The sequence below is a fragment of the Acipenser ruthenus genome, chromosome 11 (assembly GCF_902713425.1).
Source record: "Acipenser ruthenus chromosome 11, fAciRut3.2 maternal haplotype, whole genome shotgun sequence".
Classification (NCBI taxonomy): domain Eukaryota; kingdom Metazoa; phylum Chordata; class Actinopteri; order Acipenseriformes; family Acipenseridae; genus Acipenser; species Acipenser ruthenus.
This window is the reverse complement of record NC_081199.1, coordinates 25714823-25738661: the sequence shown is the minus strand read 5'-3', so window position 1 is coordinate 25738661 and position 23839 is coordinate 25714823. Positions and strand designations below refer to the sequence as shown.

The 23839-nt window shown below is 37.7% G+C and overlaps 1 long non-coding RNA gene across 1 annotated transcript; it reads right to left on the bottom strand.

Moving 5' to 3' along the window:
- Positions 1–659: 659 nt before the first annotated feature.
- LOC117426302 (uncharacterized) lies at positions 660–21770 on the bottom strand. The gene is made up of 3 exons (XR_004548102.3): positions 21596–21770; positions 14297–14350; positions 660–3477 (listed from the first exon to the last, which is right to left on the bottom strand). It is a non-coding gene; the product is annotated as an uncharacterized LOC117426302 (long non-coding RNA).
- Between the last annotated feature and the right edge of the window lie 2069 nt (positions 21771–23839).

Below are 23839 nucleotides of genomic sequence, written 5' to 3'. Positions count from 1 at the left end.
ATGAGATCACTAAATTACACTTTTCTAAAGAAAAAAGAATGAGTACATTTTAAAACATATTTTTTTTTTACATTAAAACTAAGTAATCATAGGGAATATTTCATCATTGAAAGAAAACATTATCCCTCTTAATAATCTTCAGATTCTCAGTTGGAAAGGTATAATACAGTATACTTTCGGTGGACATTTGTCCTGATACACAAGATGAAAGTCACGTTATGTCAGTCAGACCTCAAACAGGTAGAATGTTTACCGGAACGGAAGGTTTGAAAGCAACAGAGTTCCCACTGGCCAGTATCGACATTCGGCACATTGAAATATTTATAAGAAATTAACTCTTCTTCGGTTTGCTAGTGATATTCTCCTTGTAATGCAGAGGGAAACCTGTGAGCTTGGGATCAAGGTGGCTGAAGGAATAAAAAGCACAATGAATAAAAATGAGTACGAGGAAGAAGTTGTTCATGTCGTGCAGCAATACATGAAAAGCACTATCAGGCAGAAAAGGTCTTTGGAAAGCTGAGATACTATTATTATTATTATTATTTTATTATAATTTATTTCTTAGCAGACGCCCTTATCCAGGGCGACTTACAATTGTTACAAGATATCACATTATAAATTATTTCACATTATACAGATATCACATTATTTTTACATACAATTACCCATTTATACAGTTTGGTTTTTACTGGAGCAATCTAGGTAAAGTACCTTGCTCAAGGGTACAGCAGCGTCCCCCACTGGGGATTGAACCCACGACCCTTTGGTCAAGAGTCCAGAGCCCTAACCATTACTCCACACTTCCTATACTAATGAGAAGAATGATGCTATTCTACTTCAGGGTCATTTCACAACAAATTGGCCAATATTAATGGGAATACAGGCACAGTCCCAAAAACACACAGCACATGACCGAGCGATTACCACGTCACTCTCCCAATTAACAAGTAAATACAACCCAGTTTCTTACATTAATAAGAAAAAAAGAAAAAACATAACTGGTCTGGAACATATGACCTGGAACATGGACCAGATTTACATAATTAGAGGATACTTTGCCTTAACAGGGACATGATTCCAAAGACGATAAGGGGTTCTGGTTTCAACCTTCCAGGTATTCCCACATGAAATATCATTGATGTGACGTTAGAATAATCCAGAAATCAGAAGGCACATCACAACAAATCAAAATTACTGATTCTTCTCATTATTGCATGGGATGTAGCAATCCTAATATACCAAGTTTCTTTTAGTATTGCGACATATTTTAGAATTAAGTGTTTCAGTTTTACAGTTCCGATTTGCTCTTATCAAGACAAAAGCTGTATTCAGGATTAAGGCCTCTATCTCCAGTTCTAAATATATCAAACAACTGTTAAATTAGCTCTCTAGTAATCCCAGCACGTAGTAAACTCAAACCCTTTGAAAACTTGGCTGCAATATGATGCGACTCATTTTCACATTTGATTTCAGATTTTAAAATATATGTGTATACATTAGAAACAAGGCATTTCAGAAATGGGTAAACTGGAAACAGCCAGACCACACAAGCCCTGCTTGTTGATACCAGTCCTACGTTTGGAAATATCACAATCGATTACTAAATTTGAAACAAACTCAATCTTATTCATGTCGATTGATCTCATTATGTTTTTTTTAAACATGAACAGCTTAAAGTGACATAAATATCTCCCACCATGGAAAAAAAAGCAAATTATACTAATGCTAGTGGGATAAAAGCAATTTACACACTTTTACTGTATGCCTAAACTAGTTTTATAATGACTTCCATTTTAATGGGGGACAATTCATGGGAGAGATACCAATTCAGTTTTATGAGCGGCAAAAAACAAAACAGAACAAAACAAAAAAAAAACTTTATTATCAAGACTAAAAAGCTTCAAAAGCCATTTTAATTCCACTTTTCCATCAGGATGAAAAAACAAAAGATATACCAGTGGAATGAAATTATCTAACACATCAGGTCACTGTGAAAATGAATACCAATATAAAGTGCTCTATAATCACCACAGCAAAAAAACACAAACATAGCAGTAATAAATATTGGCCTGTCTGGCTTGTTTCTGTATGTTAACTTTATTGATTGCTATGCTTCTGCTGTGGTTTTGTGTTACATTGAGCTTTCTGAAGGTCATAATACAAAGTATAGGAAATGAAAGTGCTTCACTAAAGACCTCCTTGTTATATTATCTCAGGTGTTAGTCCCGGAGATCTAGAAGGTTCCCAAATAGCAATGTTAAAATAGCATGCAGCTGATAAATACAAAGACTCATGAGAACACTATGGCAGAGATCACACAGTAAAGCACTTAAACTAGAGCCAGAACTGACACCAGTCAGGGAAAACACACACCTCACTGAACACAGTGCGCCAGGGGTCAGGAGCCTCATTGTCCTTATTAAGATAACAAGGACAGCTGGATGTGGGTGAATCAACACTGTGGGAAGTGATGTTAAATACAGGACAGAGCAACTCGTTCTTAGCTAGAGCAACCCTCTGATATGGAGAAATACAGAACAGGTGATAATATAAATACATACAACGCAAATTTACATGATTAACTGTTTTGTTTCGATTATATATAAATAATAATAAATAATAGCAGTAAGCTCCACTCAAGGAGTCCTTTTTCAATTATGCCCTTTCTATCTGTTGTGTTTTTACCTGGCAGTTTTTTATTATTTGTTTATTTAGCAGACGCCTTTATCCAAGGCAACTTACAGAGACTAGGGTGTGTGAACTATACATCTGCTGCAGAGTCACTTACAACAACATCTCACCAGAAAGATGGAGCACAAGGAGGTTAAGAGACTTGCTCAGGGTCACACAACAAGTCAGTGGCTTAGCCAGGATTTGAACCAGTGACCTCCTGGTTACAGGCCCTTTTCTTTAACCACTGGACCACACAGCCACAACATGTGACCTCAAAGCCAGTGACATTCAACTGTTAAGTCTGATGTAAGTTATGCAGCTCTGACAGAAGAAAAATAAGCCTGTTTCTAGACATGCTTAGAGTGAAAATCTATTTCTGTATACAGCCACAGCACGTGGGGCAGCAGTGTGGAGTAGTGGTTAGGGCTTTGGACTCTTGCCCGGAGGGTCGTGGGTTCAATCCCAGGTGGGGGACACTGCTGTTGTACCCCTGAGCAAGGTACTTTACCTAGATTGCTCCAGTAAAAACCCAACTGTATAAATGGGTAATTGTACGTAAAAATAATGTGATATCTTGTAACAATTGTAAGTCACCCTGGATAAGGGCGTCTGCTAAGAAATAAATGATAATAAAGTATACCGATAGGATTTGTAATGGCAATACTCTATGGACATTCCTACACTGCAATACAAGGTAATAATGGCAATAACAATAACTGTTACCCTGGCTGGTCCCCTGTAGATGCATCAGAGCTGGTCAAAGGCTTGAGTCTGCTGAGGGTCTAGAGCCAGAACTGACAGCAACTGAAATACAAAAATAAATAAATAAATACAGTTTGAAGACATTGAGAAATACAGTACTGTATTTTTTAAATTGAGCATTCATGGGTGTTTAACTGTTTTGGATGACACAAAAATATATACAATGTAATTATCAAAATGTAGAATAAAGCAATTTGCAATTAAAAGGTAGAATGTTTTTAGACACCAATTCTGAAAAGTGCTGGATTGACGTTATTGTAAAATTAATTTAAACACATTGCAGATGCATCGTTTTGAATCATGGGGAATTTAGAAATATGAAAAGAAACACATAAAATTAAATGACACATTTCAACAAACATTTGAAGACATTTGAAGAAAAACGAAGTCGAACCTTTTGGATCTGAAGTTTCTTTTAGTGTTTCTAAATGTAGCACTACAGAGTGTTTAACAGTGATTGATGAATCATGTTTGACCTACACCCTATAGCAGTAGTCTTGCTTGCGGCTCCCCTGCTTTTAGCAAACTGTAAACATGCTGCGATATCTTAAACCGGCCTTTCCATTTTAAACATGAGTGTTTTGAGATTTAGTAATGTTTGTTCTGTGATAAACCGCACTATGGCCCCCAATAGTTTTGTGGTGAATAGTATCCCTTTTGTACATTCATAGTGAGGACCACTGCCCTGTACTGCTATGGAAGGTGTTTCTATTTCCATGGTCCAGCCCCTGTAGCATTCGCCTCAGAAGCAGCCAAAACTAAACCAGCTTCCAAATACTGCAATTGCTGTGTATGTCTTTTGTCCAGCCACTCAGAAGGTAGTATATAGTAATCTTACTGAAACCAGACACGTCTATACACAAAAGAGGATTTGGAACAGCTGAATCTACTCTGTTAAAATCCACCTAATCAGGGTATATTGCTGGAAAGTGATGAGAGCCTCTGTGTTATCAAATCATTTCACATTGCACAAGGATACAGAGATAATTATAAAGGTGTTCTACATGTTACAAAAGGTGTTGTTTTCTCTCCTGCTTTCTCCCTGTTCCACCTCACTATATTTGCCATTACTCCTAATGTATGGTAATGTCCTAGGAGATTAATTATTTTGTCTTCTGCAAACAGTAGCAATTCTTCACTACATTAAACCACACAGTGAGTGAATGGCACGCACCATAAACAGTTATTTCTGCAAGTCAATTGCTCAAACTCTGCGTAACTGATTGCTTTAGTCCCAGCTTGCTGGGGACTTTAGACTTTGCCTGGAGCTAGAAGTTTAATCTGGTAAGCTAAGCAGAGTAGGGTTTGGCCAGTGATTTGACAGGAGGCCATCAAGATACGCCATATTTCCTGATGGATGTGAAGTTTCCATTTGGGTTTGAATGCAAGGAATGCCCAAGTTGAGACTGTATTGTTGCAGATGTTGTCTTTCAGAATATGTACAGGTATGTATGTATGTATTTTTTGTTTTACATATAAATCTTGCAAACACAGAACTGATTAATCCAGTCACATACAAATGTCATAGGGAATAGCAGGGTTTAGTAATTACAAACAGGTTTGTTTCTCATGGCACAACATATTGCATATACAGTTTTGTTGGATATCCTGGCCTACCAAAATATTCAAAACTGTGCTGTTTTGTGGTTTGGCTTGTTCCCCTTTTTACACCAGTGATTTCTTCAGTAGATAATTGTTCGCTTTTCAAATACATGCAAATGATTGAGCAAGCAGTCTCACAAACGGCTCCACTAAATTAACCCATTTTCTATGAATGATAGACCACTGAATCACTGATAGTGGTATATTTATTGCCCCTTCTTCACTAAATATCTTGATATCCCTTAACAGATCTCTAAAAAAGATTTGAGAGAGACTAGTAAACTCCAATTTGATGAGTAGCCTTTATCAATGTCTTCTTCTCTATTCAAAACGTTTGTTATAGAATTTTATTGATTAACCCTGGTTTTGGTCAAATTGTTCACTGCTTTTTAATCCCCTATAAACTAGGGTCCTGCTGTCATTTTGCAATATATTTTAGGGTTTGGTTGCTAACAGTACATTTATACTATATGATCGACAAGTTTTAAACCTGAACTGACACCTAAATTGATACCCATTGTATTTTGCCATTCCATTGTGCTGTTATATAAACCATATATATGATGAAGTTCATGTTATAAGCTGTGGAGCTTTGTAATGCCAGTTGTCATTGACCCAATAGAAATGAATGTATATGGATGTATATTTATTAAAAAAATCAAACAAAAAAAACACATCAACAACACATTTACAGAACATTCCCTGGTGAATATACAAGATATATTAAAAACAAGTCATTTTTAAAACACATAGCCTTATTGGAATTTTGGATTGCAGTGCTGCCACAGCTGTGCAGAGAAGGAAATTAGAAGCCAAGCGCAAGCCAGGCAGCTAGACAAGGTTGAATGAAGCCGAGCACTGACTTTAAATATCTAATCTTTGCCCATAAGGTTACAGAGGTCACCTCTGTGCACAAAGTGTTTTTCTTTGGCCATTTCAAACTGACTCTGTGTAATCCCAGTAAATCCAGATGGTGCTTAGGAACTATAAAGTATACTGAGGTCCAAAGATTCTGACCATTGTCCTCTCAAAAGTGTATTGCAAATGTCATCACTACTGTGCAAATAAAGATGGACAGAAGCTTCTGATTTACCACTCCACTTTAACTTAGTGACTGCCACGCATCTGTGTTCCAGCTGTGGCAGGATAAAAATGGCAGATTAAAATTGATAATACAATCTAGGGGAAAGCACTCGGGATGGGAAATCAGAAATGTGTAGCAACTGGGGAGTTTATGACTGAGAGCGTTTCATTAACAGCTCTTACACATACATATAGAACTGGTGACATTGTAAGAAAGATGATTTCTAATGTGTGTTTTATACATTTATAATTGACTTCATGCTATAGGTATTTTCTTATGTACACTGCTGTAAAAAATACTCTCGGATGAGCCATTGCAGTTACTTTGCACATCTGTATTTTAGAACTTCCCAACGAGATCAAAATGGGACCCCACATGCCCAAAGAGCTTTTAAAGACATATTTTTTTTTTTTTTGTAGTTAGCACTCTGATACAAAATTTATGTTTACCAATATCTTTACGAGGAGACAGTAACATTACATGACCTCATGTCAAAGGTACATTTTTACCTTACAAGTCCATCCATGCTGAAAATGTGACCTTTATACAGCAGGCGTTTCTTGTAAAATGTTATTCGTATACACAGTTAAAACAGAGAGATTGCATATGGCATTCAGAGCTCCAGCTCCAGCCCCTGCTGCTGCATGTAGAAGCCAGAGTGATGTATTACAACTGTACACATCAGCACGGTATTTTATGACCACAAGGCTGCTATTCAAAAGGTAAAATACAACTTCAAAGCATCTAAATTAGGTTTTTATAGACTGTCCATTCCTTCGCTCACTTTCACTTGCAGCTTCTTTCGTGAGGACACAACTGCTTAATTGGTTTTTTTTGTTTGTTTTATTTCCCTTATTGTATAATGTTTGCGATTATTTTGAGTATTTCTGGGTTCTGTTGCTCCTATAGGAGTTCAGTTTTCTCTAAAATCTGCCTTTACCTGGCTTTTGAGGTTCTAGACTTCCCCTGGTGTACCCTAAGTACTGTACTAGGACTTAACAGCCTTCTTCATTCCATGTGACAATGTGACTTTTCACCTTTGCTAGCCTCATCGACTACATATGTATCGACGTACAGAGTAGGTAGGGCTGACAGAGTTGAAAGGTTACATTGTCACATGATTTCAATAGAATGAGGAAGGCTGTTAGTCCCACACTTATGGTTGTGCCTACAAGCCCAAAGCCAGCTAAAGGCAGAAAAATGGTAATAACTCCATATTGGAGTAACAGAACCCAAAATGATTGAAAACATTAAAATAGTACAGAAAATATTTTTTAAAAAGCAATTAAAATGATATTTGGAGCTACTTGCTCTAAGAAAGACGGTATCATATTATCAGAACAACTACCCTACTGCAGCTCCTGTGATCCGAAGCAGGGAGTCTGGGAGTCACAGTTGGAAGGATGGAGTACCCAAGACCCCAACTCCCACAACACCCACCTAATTTCACTTGACAGCTTCCCTCACACAACAACGCAACTGCGTCTGATTGCCTCTGGATTTAAAATCACCCTCTGCTGTTTATTTTCATGAGACACAAACCCTGGCCAGGAGTGTAATTAAGTGTTACTAAGCAATCTGTGGAAAATGTATGGCTGTTTCATTGTGCTTCAGGAGGTCGAGCAGCTAAGGGACTAGGAAAAAGTGGGTTCAAATCCCATCTCGCTCTTTGACTGCATAGAGAGGATCTACTGGAGGGAAACATTTCTAAAATACATGGTGCTGTGTTGCAAACAGTGACCAGAAAGTAATTAAATCTCACCAGCCAAGGAGAAAAAGACTACATTCATAACACTATGACTCTGAGTTGGCCTTGGATTTTCACTCTTTAAAATCCAAGAAACACTGTTTCCAAAACATCAATTCTGGTCTATGTCAGCACTGTGCATTGCCGGCCCCATTTGGTATCTAATATTGGCACAGTGGAGAGAGAGTGCCAGGCCAGCAAGGTGTCACTGTCTCATGGACACAAGGTAAAAGTTAACCCAAGTTACTACTTTTAACTTTACACACAGCACTAGGACGAGAAGGCACAAATAGAAGCCAAGTAAAATGACGTTCAGAACAGAAGGTTTACAAAGAGTTATAAATGCTTGGGACAGTTGACCAGGTGAAATAGGAGCATACAAATACAAGCAGACTCTGCTTTATGGAATAACTGTATTCCTTTACATGGAAAAGATGGTGATCTTAACCGACGATCTCTTCTCTTTACCAATATTCCTTTTATGTGATAATGGAGGACTATTACAGTGGAGTATAACTGGGTTAGAAACACGCGTCTCCTTTTCAAATCAAACTAGGACTGCCAGTTCCATCTGCAGTCTATTTTTTCAATCTGCATCCAGCAGGTTAATATGACTGATATTGATGTGATCCTCGCCTGCTTTTTTGGTTGCATTTTTATTCCTATTGTTTGACAGCTGCCTCTACATGCTCATTCAGTCACTTCCTCCCAAAGAAGAATTTCAAAGAAGTTATTATACTTCACAGCTGAATACTGACCCATGGAATGTGAATCAGACATCAAATCAATTGCCATTAAGTCAAAAAAGATATTGTGGAGATAAGCACAGCATGGAAGACAGTTACGGTATGTAATGAGTTTGTTATAAACACTAGTCTATGGTTTTATATGTAAGTAGGTGGAGCTGGTTGAGTGTCACACCATTTCCATGGTAACTGGAAGTACTGACAGCTCGTTAAATAACAAAGCCTTCCTCAAGCAAGATCAAAGCCAGGGAGATATGCATTGTATCTGTAGGAATACATAATCTTAGAAATGCAACACTACTGAATGATTTCAAATACCATAAAAGGGAAAGGGAAATGCAAAAATACCATTATATAACATACAAGCTCTCGCTGTTGACATACAGTACATTTGAGTGCTGGTGTACCGACTTGTTTAAAATTCTGAATGCAAACTCTTTTTGCTAGCAGTTTAAAGCCTTGATGATATGTCCCGCCTTATTAAATGTTATTGAGCTTAGGCCACAGCCCAGTAAATAAATAAATGCATCCGTTCTTCAGCGCTAATTAGAGAACTTCAATACAGCCAATGAAAAGCACTTCATTTAGCACTCCTGAAGGTCAGATTGTTACACAATACCCTGCTTATCATTTATTTAGTAGTTTTTCATAATAAAACCTTGCAGTTCCCTTTTAAAATAAAACCACAACCGTTAATAATCCCCAGGCTTTTCCCAGTGGTAGTTTTTTTCTGTAAGGCATGTTTTGTTAAGAACTGTTTCCATGGGTTTTTAGTTTATTTTCAAGAATGTTTATAAAGTCCTTAAATACGGTGGCCGAGAGGTGCATTTGTTTTTAGATGTCACCACCCTTTTTCTCAGATGTTACCAACCCGTTTCAGTCCCCTGGTTGCAGATTTGCTATCTCTTTGCACTTCTTGGCCACCTCACTTTAACCATACTTTTTTTTTCACAGAAATTTGAGAAAGAGAATGGGCTGATAAAAACAGAATATCTGGAGTATATTTAAATTGATTAGCTGCACGCAACCAGCATTGGCTACTGGCAGACAAATCCTTGCCTTCAGGTTCAAATATAAAATGAAAGATGTTTCGATATCTGGACGTGTTTGTTTTTTTTCACATGAAAAACATTCTGAGACCTAGGAACTGTAAAGGAGTGATATCCCCAGGGGTCTTTATGCATCTGTCTGCCTGGGAGGCTGCTTAGACATGGAAGAGTGAGTAAAGGGAATAGGCACAGCAAGATAAGTGGTTTAATATCTTCTGGCCAAAACCACAGATGCTCACAATCCTGTTTCTTATGAGTTAGAGATGCGGTGTTCCTGAAATTCAGTTAAATGGATTCTAGGATTCATTTAAAATTCATTGAAATGGATTCTCAAATCCCCCTGGTGTTACTAAAGCCCCTTTCAAACTGGCACTCCTACCGGGGTCCGGACCCGGGTCACAAACCCACGTAGTGTGAAACTACGTACCTGGGTCGTACCCAGATTGGCCCGGGTCCCAGCTACCCACCTCAGGATGAAGGGTCTAATGTAATGCAGTGCTTTGTTCACTGTTACAGTTACACATTTGCCATTAGACATGGCTTGCCATGTCGAAAAATATGGGGGTCTGATCAGCATTTCCGATCTGTCCAAGTTGGTGCTGTTTGTTAGAAATGCTGAAATTGTAAAAGCTTATTTTAATTCCTCAGGGAGCTAATGACTCTCCTTTGAAAATGGCTACCTGTATGTCATGACTGATTCGAGATTGGGCAGTAACGTTTTGGTTCGTCTTTTCTCGTTTCTGCTTGTACTCAGGTAGTCATGTCTTTTGTTGACGATTTTAATACACGCATCGCTATATTGTATTCGAAGAAATACGGTAGAGGATCAAATCTTCACATCTGTTTTGTATAGTAGCTTCCTGTATTGGTATACACTACAGCTCCTCATCACTGTGGCTTTCTAGTACAGGGTAGCAAATGTAAATATCACAAAGCAGATACTCTGTAAATGTCATTGAACATTTAGGTCGTACTGAGCCCTTCGTAGGCCCCCCCAGCTATTTTTCTTTACAGTGCCTACAGTTTATTCTTTTTTTGCTGGTTTTGGAAAGACAACTCCACTTAAAACTGCATATTCCTCTAGTAGTATAGAACAGATAACTCCATTCACAGCAACAAACCAGTAAACCAGACTAATATGTACAGTACATCAATGCCCATTTTATTCTTCCACTTACACTATTTACATTAGAATTAGTTATAATGTAGTCTTTCTACATTACTTAGTGCTGAATAATTTACAGAAAACTTGTCCCCAGTTTTTTGCACCTCTAAACCCAGCATGAATTGTTATTGAGACCCATCATGTTTTTAACATCTGGACGCTTGGATTCCTGTGTGAAGCACAGTAATGTATGTAATGTAACTACATATGAGTGCATGCTGCTCAAAACTGTCTGGCTCTCAGGAAACAAGATAAGACATTCCTGGGAGTCATTCATTCCACTGAAGTCATTGTAAAAAATAAATAAACCCCAGCAAGGACACATGTAATGCTGTACATCTTAAGTTACAGTGTCCCACAATCATGTTCAGATTTACATTAAATAAATCAACCTAAAGCCACTGTATGCACATAAAGCTAGGTGTGACTTACAGACAGATGCCTCCACATCACCTGACTCTGAGACTCTCAATAAGCAAAAGAATATCCTTCGCATACTAAGGGGTCCATTTGATCAACCTATGTAATCCATGTGGGTTCCCTGGTACTGCAAAAAAGAAAAAAAAACAACAGCTGTGGCTTATCCTGGCAGGGTATACATACAGATTGATTAAATTGACCCCTAAGCGTTTATTGAGTCTTATGGATTACAAACATTCTTCCACAGCTTAGCATTCTGTTCCAGAAAGGGTGTCCATTAACACACAGTAATGACTCTTGGACGAGCCTTCAGCTCTATTCACAATCAGCTAAATGCACTTAAAAAAAAAATCTCAAGGCAACAGCCCCTCAATTTCGTGCACCATTCGTTGCATTTCTAATGTTATTTTGGCGGGCCGTTCTCTATGAAAGCCTGGGCTGGCAGGATTCTGTGCCAGCCTGCTGCTTGCTTAGTTTTCTAATTAGCAATATTTTAACGGGGATTTCAATAGGGAATCGGTACAACCTGGCAAATTGTTTCTATGCAGGTGGTATGAAACGAAAGAATGCTGTGAATGGATTAATAACACTACCCTGACAAATGCAATGCACTTCCATTTGAATTTTACACAATTCAACCAATATATGGCTGTTTTACATTTGTTTTTTTAAATCAAGTTTTTTATTTTCAGCTATTAGCTCTACCATGTATCACAACCGACACGTTTGCACGGGGAGCTTAAACGTTTAATCTATTGAATGATTTACAGCTTGGGATCCAACTGCTTTAAAAGGGTTCTGGACCTTGTTTGTATTCCCATTTAACCTCACTGCTAAGGCTGCTTATGCAGTTACAAAAGGTAGAAATCTTGGTCCTGAACACTAAAGCAAAAGTACAGCATTTATCCACCAATTTTTCTTTCAACAGACAGCATTAGCATTCAGAATAAACCTACAGACATTATTGGAGTTCAGAACTATCAGTTATACATCTCCTACAAACCTGCAGCTGAATGAATGTACAGTGTACGAGAGACAGAGATAAGGGCTAGACTCACAGAATTACCCCATCCCTCATGCCGGTTTTAAATTAGCACCAAATAATAAGTCTTTGTCAGCTTCTCTCCACGCGAATAATAAAAGCCAGCTTACTAACACACAGATATGGGTATCATCTGCTCATCTGGCATTCAGGCGCTTTCAAGGCGTCAGCTGCCAGATCGAAAAAGGTTCAGTCTGCTGGAAGGTTTATCTCATATTTCTGAAATCTTTGAGACAGACACATTAATTGAGATATTATCTGATCTCAGGCTATGTCTAACAAAGAACAAGTGGAAGTAAACTAATGACATTCTGGTGCTGTTTATACAGTCTTCTCAACTTTAATAGAGTGACTCATACCAGATTGGTTTTTATCTAGGTTATTCAACCTTTAAAAGTGACTAAGCTGTGAGTGCTCTATTACGCGAGGAAATTGAAGTAGAGAAGGCAAAACAGGGCAGGTCATTTTGCAGAGGGAAGGCGGGTCATGTGCAAAGCTTACAGGGAGACTGGTCAGTACTGGTTGTGGGTGGGACCTAGGCTGTTTCACCCTCCAATAGAAACCCACAGCAGGCGTGGCTTGGAGCTGCTTTATCAACAGCGGTTTAATGGGTTTACAATAATGACATACAATGTCTTTGAAACATATAATCAATGTACAGGAATATTTATCAAGGTTAGGCTGCCACTTCAAAAATCACCTTATGTAATTTTACATTTTTTCAGATTCTCATTATATTGAAGAACATCAACTATTTAAGTCGGCACAATTTTCTGCAGGACAGCAATAGAACTGCTAATAATGACTGCAAAGACTGAGGTAATCATTTAGGACAAGTGACTACACCAAGTTAAAAACGGAAATTCAAGTTATACTATGAATACAGTGTTTAAGGAACACAATCTTTTTTATTGCCACCATGCTTAGGGACAGAGCATTTTTTAGAGCTGCTGTATAAACCTGATACACAGTATAGAAATTATATAACTTTCAAACACTAATTTAAAACTTTTGCCTAATTTGTTTTATTTTTAGTACCACTAAACTAAACAGGAACCCACCAGCATGTTTTAAACTAAACAAAATATTTAGAAACTATAACAAATTTTGGTAAAGTTTAGCATTTAATACATCTTTATAAAGGCTAAAGAAGGACTGGGTAACTATATTCATAACCCTTCATACCCACTTTGAAAACTGACATAACAAGCATGCAAGTATCCATAACATTATATGCAACACCAAAACTACTAAAATTGAAAATTCTGTGACTTATATCCGTTAACACTTTTACAGTCATCATTGAGATCTATTGAATAATATGAATTTGTAGTCATTATAGTAAAATAAATATACATTGTAATGACTATGCACATAGTTATACAGCACAAAGTAGATTTGAATGTCCAATTCAAACAAAGTATTTAAAATGTTAAAAGGGACTGACAAAGTTAACCCTAACCAATCATTTTGATTGCAATAATACAACCAGGGCCAGAGGACAGAGTTGCAAATTAAGTGGCGATAGAAATACAGTAGGACAGAGGGTAGGAGACACTTGTTCACATAGAGTGGTGCGGGTATAGAATAGTTTACCTAGTCATGTTGCTGATGCCAAATCACTTAGATCCTGCAAGACCCAACTTCACATCCTAGGAACCGGATGAGCGTAGATGAGCCCAATGTTATAAAGTGATGCCAACATTTCCAAATAACTAGAAAGCTTTTCATTTTACTTTAAAGTAAGTAATGTATATGGGTGCAGCGCCATGATGTGTTTCACCTTATTTGACTGTAATTTTCTTTTGCTTTACAAATTAAGCCGTAATTAGTCTTCAAAGCGGAGACAGCCCTGTTTTACATTAAAGCTGTTTTAGATATTTAAGCCGCACACCACAGGATAAGCAGCAGATTCAATTCTCACATGCAAAATCACTCAAAACGCACTTCATTTTATTTTCCATTGCTCTGCGCAGCACCAGTCACGACACACTAATTATGTTTACCTTTCTTCCACGAGCATCCCCAAAGGTTGTGTTATGAACAGATGTCACTTTAATCTGAAACAAAAGAAAAAAAAACATAATTACAATTCAGTAAGGAACAGGCTGCAGTACTGCACTGTAAGCAGTCTTAAAGGCTGCACCTGGGAGACGCAAATAAATAAAATGCTTTGCTGTTAAACTGCACTGCTGCTGAAGAAAAAATTAACTTCAACCACACAGACAAAGTCTGAGAAACACTTTTTTTTGGAACTGCGAAATAAACAAGAAACTGAATCCATCTGCTTTTTTTTAATTGAAGCTAATTATTCAGCAGCAGTGTGTTCTGCCAGGGCTTAGGGAAATACTTTATCTGTAACTAATAGCCTACAAGCAGTGTTGGAAATGTATAATATGTTTTTCCCCGTTGACAGTATATTTATATTTAAGTGTTTAGAGATCTGGCATTAATTAACATATTCGATGCTGCCCAGTGAATATTTTTTTCAGCAGTTAGACTCTAACTTGCATTCAAATCAAATCACACTGTTCCAAACTACACTACATATTTTAATCTATCTTAGTCAATCCTCCAAATTCAGCAGTTTAATTTAAGGTCAACATGCTTTCATTTCCATACATAAACAGAATAGTCTATGAAAGTTCACAGAGCTGTGGCTATTTCTCTTGTTTGGATGGCTTCAACCCTTGGGGGGGCTTGTGGGTTCTTTGACCATCCTCATGAGTGGACTAACTACAGTACTCTAAGCCCATAGTACAGTATATCCTCTATAAAGCTCTTGCTCTTCAAAGGGGGCTAGCCAAGTCAAACATCTGTACTTTAACTTAGAAGTGGGTAGACCGATCTAAAGTATCGCTAGTTCAATCAAAAACAGAGATGGAATCACAAAATGATGTTCTCATTATAATTGTTTTATAACAACTATGGAACATAAAGGTACTACAATACAGTTCTGTTAAGAACTTTTTTTTCGTTTGCACAGTTCTCATCTGCATATAATGCTGACCATAAAAGTAATATGCTGTGCACCATTTTACTGTTTTCATCAACTGTTTTGTCAGCATACTATATTGTACATAACATACCAAAGAAATGCAATGAATTGTCTGTGCTCATAACAAGCTGAAGAGTAACATGCCCCTTTAATGTGCACACAAATGACAAATAAATTGTTCCGTGCTGTTGGACCACAGACCCCACAATCCCACGACCTCCAGCCTCAAACTGTACATTTCTAACAAGGCATGTGAACAAAAACCAAGCATCCCTGGGACCATGGATCTTTTAATACATTGGTTTGTACACTGGATATAAAATGGATTTGTGAAATATAAATATAGTGCAGTGGCTGTGAAGTGGAAGCATATATACATATCTAAGGTATGTACAGTATGTTTCTTGAGATATGGTTGAGGGTCAAAACAAACATTAGGGTCCTGCCGTGTCCCTAATTTGCAGGCAATATCCCCTATTCACAAAGATTTATTTAACGGCTGCATTTTCAGTCTTTTTTTATGTGTAGAATAACAGTCTAGAACAGTGTCAGAATATCAAGCTGTATTTTCATCATAAAAAAGCTGTATTTTCATCATCAAAATAACTGAACACCACAAGGTGAAGCTTTGATAAACACAGCCAAATATCTGAAAGAATGCATTCTCTTTAATTGATGAGATTAAAACACATTTGACAATTTGACTATGTGGTTACAGTTCTTATTTATTTATTTTTTTTACCATGTGGACTATCCAGCCTGGCCAATGCAATTTGAAAGTCTCTTGATTAAAACAGCAGTTTCTTCTCTCCAGACCCATTTGCTTGGTTTCTGTAGGGCCAGCGAGACTCCTCTCCTACCACATTTGCTTAGTTTGAGTGCCTCATTGGTTGAGCAATGAGAGAAGGCTTCGTGCAATATGAAAACAGCGGTAGTAATATTATTTTCTTTAGTTCGGCGAAACTATCTGAATGTTCTTACAAACATTGCTGCACATTCATTCAAAGCCAAAAATCCACGTTTGTGTCTAAAATGGCAAGTGATGTGTGGGATTAACATAAAAAACAACAACAAAGTGATGCTTCAGATTTGGCAAGCGAGTCAGAATCGGGGGATACAGATGCAGGTAATGCACATCACTCAAAAATGCTTCACACTTTCCAGACACTGGCCAAACTAGCAAGGTAAATGTTGGGAAGTTGAGAGGGGCTGCTGTATGTTTTAAAATGAGTAACAGTTTGGTTTTATTATAGAAGTGCATAAAAAAAACTTAAGTGTCTACATTTCCTTTATTTTTCATATGATAAACTAAGTATTAGGAAAATTAGCAATGCGGTCACCTGTAAGTGTTCAGTCACAGGAAATTGGCCATAGAAACTGAGCCTGTCAAATATCTTTTATTTGGGCTTAAAAAAACTTGTCTGACAAAAGTAAGAAATGCACCTCTCAAAGGTGGCACGGTGGATATGCACTGAAGTTTATTAGAACATGCATATTTTGACACTGTGCTACACTTCTAATCAGGCGCTTAATAAAATGCTTATACAACATAAGTGCTTTCGTTAGTTAATTTGAATGCTTGCTGCGCAGTAATTGTCAGAACATTTTCTAGTTTTAATAAAATTAAAATTAATAGCATGCTGTTTTAATAGCATCGCAGTGAGATTTGTATAATTTTTTGTTTGCAAGAGGTTGTTTGAATACTGGTCAGGAAATTATATTTGCTTTCTATTTTTTTTATTAATGGCGATCAAACAATGTATCATGTTAAGTAGTTATTGCGGAGATGTATTAGTTGATTGGTGCAAGTGCAGTGTTGCAATGTTTTGTTACTGTATGTAAAGTCTGATTGGATAGTCAGATTTTCATGACTATTTAAACAACCCCCCACCACTAAGCACATCTTGAGCGCCCTGTGGCCCCCCTGCGTTTGGACATTGCCTTATCTGGCCCACCAGAGAATGTAATTGAGAACCACTGCAGAAGTACCAGATTGCAGCGGTTTATCTACAGTGTAGTATTTGAAATATTTGTATATCCTAAAACATGTGAAGAACCAGAAGTAACAGATCTCTATGTGGCTCTGGCTCGTACTTCTATAAAGCCACGGCTGCTGATCTGGTCTATGTTACATACAATATATCTATAGCAGGCAACTCGAACTGGAGCAGCAGTATTTGAATAACTGCAATAAGAATTGCTTAGAATTCATGCAAACATGACAAGTGGACATTAAAAAATAAAGAAGAAAATGAAATCTGAAGCAAACTCTGAAACTTGCGATAAATACGGTCTGACCAAATACAGCTTCCATGTCTTTCATTCCCATACCCCAAATGTGCTACCCATACTCAGTGACTGGGTGGGATATCTGTTCTTATTTCACTACCCAAAAATGGTTACAGGCAATGTTGCCTGCTAAGACTGGTATGTCATTCAATGTGATACCAGATAATGCCTCCCCTCCCCTCACAATGATAACTGAGACATTACTCTGTGTTAAAGTTTTGATTAAGACAAAAGTTTCTGAATTTAGAATAAGGGTGATTTCTAATTGTTAATGAAGAGGGAGGCTAGGGTTATTCATTTCACTACTATAAATGCAAAGTAAAAGCTGATATAACATTGTCTTCCATAACTATACATTGGCATAAAGATCCATCTGGAATTTCAAATGGCAGAAGGCAGTGCATGCATAGGGGCCTATGTGAATACTAATAGATTCTAATTAGCATACCATCATAGCTAACAAAAACGGTGAACAGCAGAAAACATAAACGTAGCTCCGTCTATACTATTGAAAATAGATGCTTTTGTCTGTGATTAAAAAAACATTACATGCTGTAAATATAATTTACTCCCACTTCTACAACACATTCCTGTTTACACCTTTTTTGGTTTCTTTTTTTCGAGATAACAGAAAAAACAGTATGTGCACTGCAATTAAACACATTCCCCAATTAATCTTCAGCCTACGCAAATGTTCTAATCAACAGTCAGCTCTTTCAGATGCTGCATATTTCATTTTCCATTCTCCATACATAACTGCAGTTGGCTTGTCCCTGAGAGACACTGCTGACAGCTGTTTTCGAATGATCTCAGATGTGCATTTTTTTTACGGCTTCACTGATTGCCTGTCATTAACATCATAAGATAGATATGGAAGTATATTGATTGCCTGTCATTAACATCATAAGATAGATATGGAAGTATACTGTAAATGTTGCGCTTCTGACAAAAATGACATAACTTTAAACACAATCATAAAGGTAAGAAGAAGATAAAACACATAAAGGGGGGTTGTTGATCAGCCTATACCCCGAGAAGTCACAGCTGTTTTTTTACAGCCATTTATAGCACTGGGGAATCCCCCTGGATTGCACTAATCACTTAATGTTAACTTTTACTGGTAAACACCGGTTATGGAACTTGACTGAAAGATTTCTAGAAAACAGCTCTGTACCTTGTGGGAAGACATTATATTAAAGTGTTCCCACTGTATCACTTGAAATGGCAAAATGTTACAATTAATGTGGCAGGAAAACAGCTCATTTTTACAGGAAATAGAACTTAATTGAGAAAATCATAGAGTACACCAGTGTACCAAACATTAAGACAAAAACACTAGTCTTTTGAACCCAGTCTTTTTAACTTATTTCATATTACCTCAAGGTCAGGGGTCAATGGCTTGGTCACTATCACATTTTGCGGTCAGTGTTTGAATAACCCAGAGGCTTCTGTAGCAAGGCTGCAATGGCAGCCAAAAACATTCCCTAACTTTTCCCACAGATTTATAAAAGGCAAATAAAATAATGTAAAAAATATTCAACACGAGCAGACCTCCAACTCTAAAGCTCAAAGGTTCATCAATATGGCTGAAATAAAAATAAATGGGATGTGTTAGTGGGTTCAAATAATAAGGGAGTAGGGAATAGGTAAACCCATGCACATCACAAACACTTAGCCTTTTATTCTGGTTGCCTAGTTCCTATGGAAGTATGTTATTTGTCAGTAGCTGTCCCTGTTGATTCGTTCCACCAAGGTGAATGCATCATTTCTTAAACAGTAAGCTCCCTCCAGGGGCACAGGATCTCTTATTAGTCACAGGAACAAGGTCAATTAATCCCTGAATGTCAGGACAGTAATGCACCACTGTTAACCTGACAAGCAAGTAAAGGTTACAGCTGACAGATATGGGGTAGTTTAATCATGCATTGACATAACCTCCCAAAGATGGTGTTTTATATTGAAAAGCAACATGTTCCATATCTATCAATCTGTATACAGTATGTATGTCTGTAGATAACCCTATATATTTTAAAGAAGTGGATCCAAATAACACTGTCCTATTATGGACCTGGTGTTCAGTGAACTTAGATATGACACTAAGCATCAAATAATTGAAGTGAACCTTACTTAATAACATTTCTTTCAAAGCAATTTCTAAAAAAAAATAAAATACTGCACATTTGGTGTCCCTCTGCATTTCACTTCTGGTGCAACAGAACTTGGATTTGTGAGTATGCTGTAATGCTAATGACAGGTACCAATGCGGTTTGGTGCACAGCTCAACACCAATATGCTTCCCCAGACATCAATTAATCAGCCCCTTCTGTACAGAGTAACAGGAATGGGGCACTTGAGGTAGAATGGACCTCTGCAATGTTTTCGCTGTGACCTTTTACTTGTGATAACGCTCATTAGGAAAATCCCATTGCAAGATGAATCTGCATTCTTGGCTCCATTCACACACAGTTTCACTCAGATTCCTCATCACTTGGTCGAGCAGTATAAAAATGAAATACAGCGAAATCTGTATTAAAAGACCTATCTTTACCACTCTGATAAATCAATATATATACATATTTATGTTAAATTCACCTGGATATCAAGATCACTCTTGGATGTTCCTTTAAATGGTCTTTAGAAGCTGGGTTCACGTCTCATACATGAAAGTATGGCTCCACTATCCCTGTTGCCCGAGAAAACATAATACAGATGATTACGAGAGCCTCCCTGTAGATGAGAACCAGGTTTGTTCATCTCTTAACCCCGACTCCCATCTTTTACACCCTCCCTTTATCCCAACCCCTTCTTACTCTCAGCTAGAGCTCATGGGGTTAATGTTAGGGACCTGAATTCTGGTCCTGAAAGTTGTTTCTTATTTTTATGTTTTTTATTTTATTATGGTTAGAATTGAATTTACTTTTAAAGAGAGTTGTGGAGTTGAGAATCATAATTCTTTGTATTCCCCCCCCCCCATTTTGCCCACTTGTGGAGTTGCAATGTTCTACAGTGTTAAACAAACTTGATAAACAGGGTACACTGGAGCGAACGGAAGGTAGAACAACAACAACACAGGGGCTTTCAAGAGCGTTTCTTTTTACCAGTTCATAAGTTTGTTTTCAAGAAGCTGTCCACCAAGAACCAGAAATAAAACCTGTCAATGTCTCTGGCATCTACCTTTAATTGAGAGTAGATTTTCATTTTCAGGAGTAGAAATCATCTTCCCTTTTGTTTTTCACTGTTGAGAGCTAGCCAAAATCAATGTTCCCCGTTTTTTAATCTCTTAGCTTTGTGATCATTATTACTGGTCCCCCTTGTACTGTGTGGAGAACATTTTGGTTCTTCACTTGTTTTTTTTAGGAAATATTTCAAATACAATACCAAAGACAAATGCTGCATCCTGGTACCTTTGCAGCACAGCACATGATCTCACTGCAGCACATGAAATATGCATATTCATAAAACACCAACAAAGAATCAAACAACAGACAACAGAAGAAAATGGGGAACTGAGATAATATACTGCAGCAATTTGAGACTGGATATCAAGAATAAGGCTGCTTGCTTTAAAACTTATGTTTATAGATTACACATTGTTACAGCCTAGAATATTAAATGTATGTCTTACAAGACCTGCCATATTAGGAGTGACAATTAAATTTCTATAATTTTAAGCTAATTACTCAACATAACTGGACCCACCACCCTGCAAGTTTTGCACAGATAACTGCCATCCAAAACTGAAAAAACTTTTAGTATTACTTTACATTCTACCATTGCGTGTTTTTACAATTATAGATGCATCACAAGATCGAATCGGTACAAGAAGAAACAACAGACATGTACAATACGTCATTGAAGACACTGAGAAAGACTTTGTCAAATAAATGTTTCTTTTAGTATAATTGCCAGTATGCATTAGTTACTGTTGTAGGTGTTACACACTAAAACCTAGTGTACTAGAAACAGATAAGACAGCCGGTACTGACTGGCGGTCCCCAGACCCAGAGTGCTTCCCTACCTGAAGATAATGATCTCGTCGTCTGCCTCCAGCTTCTTCCTATAGTGCTGCAGGCAGGTGCTGCAGTGGTCCAGGCGAGGGTGGAGACCCCTGCTCACGGCGGCCCACAGGTGCGACAGGGACCAGTCCAGGTCATGGTTCAGGAGGCTGGTGGTCATCTCCAGGAGGGTCTGCAAGGAAACTGAGGGAAGGACTTCATTAGAATATACAGGTATTGTAATCTCACCCATCACTGCAGCCTGCCTGGATTGAGCAAACAAAGAATCCACAGCTTTGACATCCCAATAAAAAGGGAAATATGTTTAATACTGTACATCCACATCCATGGCTGTAAAAACTAAATTAGATCAGTGAAGTAAATCGCAATGGCCTACAGCCACAGTATGCTGTAAGAGTGACAGGTATTTCTGTATATCTCTGTACATCACTGGAACGCTTCATTTTATTTGAATTCAGTAGCGATCTGCGTAAGGGTTCTGCAGTACCTGTCGGGGGGAAACATATTGAATCAAATACCATCTAGCAGCTGCAAAAAGAGTTAGGAATTATTGTCTACTAATATCAAACAGTATACTTAGCCCAAAAAAGAGAGATATTTTTATATTTTGAAACTTACTTCATTATCTATATAAACTAGTATCCTACGATTGGACGCTCTCAATAAATTAAAGACTGTTCTAACCAAGTTTCATCCCAATTGGATACGCAGTTCTCCAGGCATATTTAAAACCATAACATGTCACATCCTGCATGTTCACAAAGCTGCCTCTAGTTATTATTTGTTTATTTAGCAGACGCCTTTATCCAAGGCGACTTACAGAGACTAGGGTGTGTGGACTATGCATCAGCTGCACTTACAACTACGTCTCACCCGAAAGACGGAGCACAACGAGGTTAAGTGACATGCTCAGGGTCACACAATGAGTCAGTGGCTGTGGTGGGATTAGAACCGAGGATCTCCTGGTTACAAGCCCCTTTCTTTAACCACTGGACCACACAGCCTCCTCCCCTAGTCCTGTGCATCACTGTTTCCAGGGACATACATCCCAATCGGGGGTTCGTTCCCTATTACTAAAATTGCAAAGTTATGCAAATGTTTATTTAAATTCTGTTTTGCATACTTCCCAAACTTCTTTACTGTTTCTCTCCAGTTCAGAATATTTAAAAAATATATATTCAATGCCAAAACTAGTTGGTCTCCATTATATAATGCTAAAAATAAATGTACTATAAAACAAAACAAAACAAAAAAATAAGAAATGAAAGATTACAGGAGTAAACTAATTCCATCCTGGGGTAATGCGAAATGTCATTATCTACTCCAGCTTCTTGTAATTCACTGCACCTCATCTATTATTACAGCTACAGAAGCCACACTGCTGGAAACTAATCGAGAAAACAAGAGCTCATCACTACAACAGACTGTTTTCAAAAATGTATATTGTAAACGAGCCTTGCGGCTCGGGTTCGTTTTGCCCTTTAAAATGCCAACCAGACACAGATGGAGAGTTTGAGAGCGCTTTTGCGCTAATTTTTAATAAAGAATCAATGAACAAAAACAAAACAAATCACGAACACAAAATACCCAAACACAAAATAAATACCTAGCTCTGTACGAGCACTAACTAACACACCCAGGAACACCCTGACTACACGTGGGACAGCTAGGCTGTTTCCCCACTAAACATTCACAGCAACCACACAGGTTGAATACAGCACTTTTCTTTCTTTCTCTCACGACTGCCAGGACGCAGAATAACACCTTTCTGCTCCCTTCTTCTCAGCAGTCTTGAGCAAACTAACTCTTCTCTTTTTATACCCTGCACCTGGATCCAATTTAATAATACTCACCAGGTGTAGGAGATAACTAAGCAATAAAACAATTAACACAACCAATTAAACAATACAGCACTAGAATCAAACAAAACAAAACCATACATTTTACTGCGGGGATGACCCAATCCCATCCCCACTGTGTTACAATATATATATATACACTACCGGTCAAAAGTTTTAGAACACCTCCATTTTTCCAGTTTTTATTGAAATTTACGCAGTTTAATGTCTCAATGTACTCTGAAATTAAAGCATAGAACAAATAAACAATTGGAGATAAAAAAGAAATCATGGAATCGTTTTGTTTAACAAAATTTAATCTATACATTTTTGACTCCTCAAAGTAGCCACCTTTTGCAGATATAACAGCCGAACACACACATGGCATTCTTTCTACAATGGAAATCA